Source organism: Aptenodytes forsteri, unplaced genomic scaffold, assembly GCF_000699145.1.
Source record: "Aptenodytes forsteri isolate BGI_AS27 unplaced genomic scaffold, ASM69914v1 Scaffold1364, whole genome shotgun sequence".
In the NCBI taxonomy this organism is placed as follows: domain Eukaryota; kingdom Metazoa; phylum Chordata; class Aves; order Sphenisciformes; family Spheniscidae; genus Aptenodytes; species Aptenodytes forsteri.
This window is the reverse complement of record NW_008795396.1, coordinates 7,934-9,419: the sequence shown is the minus strand read 5'-3', so window position 1 is coordinate 9,419 and position 1,486 is coordinate 7,934. Positions and strand designations below refer to the sequence as shown.

The following is a 1,486-nucleotide window of genomic DNA, read 5'->3' as shown; positions in this document are numbered from 1 at the left end:
CGGCACCGGGTCCCCAGCACGGCTTGGGGACGAGGTCACCAGCGCCGGGTCCCCAGGATGGTTTGGGGACAGGGTCACCAGCGCAGCACCCAGCACCATGCCATGGCACCGGGTCCCCAGTGTGGCACTGTTTGGGAATGGGGTCACCAACACCAGGTCCCCAGCTCGGCTTGGGCACCAGGTCCCCAGCATGGCATGGCTTGGGGACAGGGTCCCCAGCAAGGGGTCCCCAGCACGGCTTGGGGACAGGGTCACCAGCGCAGCACCCAGCACCATGCCATGGCACCGGGTCCCCAGGATGGCACCGCCTGGGGACAGGGTCACCAGCACCAGGTCCCCAGCATGGCTTGGGGACAGGGTCACCAGCACGGGGTCCCCAGGATGGTTTGGGGACAGGGTCACCAGCGCAGCACCCAGCACCATGCCATGGCACTGGGTCCGCAGCGTGGCACCTCTTCGGCGCAGGGTCCCCAGCACTGTAGCCAGCACAGTGCCACGACAGAGTGTCCCCAGCAGGGCACAGATTGGGCACAGTGTCCCCAGCACAGGGTCCCCAACCCGGTGCCACGGCACAGGGTCCCTGGGTGCAGCGTCCCCAGCCCAGTGCCACGGCACGGGGTCCCTGGCAGAGCTCGGGGTCCCTGGCACAGCTTGGGAGCAGCGTCCCCAGCCCGCCCAGTGCCACGGCACAGGGTCCCTGGGTGCAGCGTCCCCAGCCCAGTGCCATGGCATGGGGTCCCCAACCCAGCTTGGCCACAGCGTCCCCAGCCCGGTGCCATAGCACAGGGTCCCTGGCACAGCTTGGGCACAGCATCTCCCGGCCCTCGGGCGCAGCGTCCCTGGCGCTCTGTCGTGACACGGGGTCCCCAGCTCAGTGCCATGGCATGGGGTCCCCAGCCCAGCTCGGGTACGGCATCTCCAGCCCGCTGCCGTGGCACGGGGTCCCCGGGCACAGCGTCCCCAGCACAGTGCCGTGGCACGGGGTCCCCGGCAGAGCTCGGGCACAATGTCCCCAGCCCGGTGTGACAGCACCGCATCCCTGGCACGCAGCCATGGCACAGGGTCCCCAACCTGGCACCAGGCACCGCGTCCCCACGCCTGGCAGAGGTGTCCCCTCCCCTGGCCGACGCGTCCCCTCCCGGTGTCACTCACCGCAGCCGACCTCATCGGAGCGGTCGGGACAGTCGGGCTCCCGGTCGCATTGGTAGCTGGCATGGATGCAGCTCCCGCTCGCCACGCACCGAAACTCTGCCGGCCCGCACGCCGCGCCGGGTGCCTTGGTGGCTACAGCGGTGATGGTGACTGACCCATGTCAACCGGGCCCGTGTCACCCCGCGTGTCCCCAGCCCGGCCATACTCACGGCAATCGGTCTCGTCGGAGCCGTCCCCGCAGTCGTTCTCGCCGTCGCAACGCCAAAGCTTGAGGGCGCAGTGCCCGTTGCGGCACTTGAATTCGTTGGGTTCGCAGGGTGAGGGGGTGCCTGGG

The 1,486-nt window shown here is 70.0% G+C and overlaps 1 long non-coding RNA gene across 1 annotated transcript in view; it reads right to left on the bottom strand.

Moving 5' to 3' along the window:
- LOC103900080 overlaps positions 1-1,476 on the bottom strand; it is a 2,122-nt gene extending 646 nt beyond the window's left edge. Inside the window, exons 1-2 of the long non-coding RNA XR_657643.2 lie at positions 1,362-1,476; positions 1,153-1,284 (exon numbers count right to left, since the gene is read on the bottom strand). This is a non-coding gene — a long non-coding RNA (uncharacterized LOC103900080). The remainder of the gene's footprint in view (positions 1-1,152; positions 1,285-1,361) is intronic.
- Between the last annotated feature and the right edge of the window lie 10 nt (positions 1,477-1,486).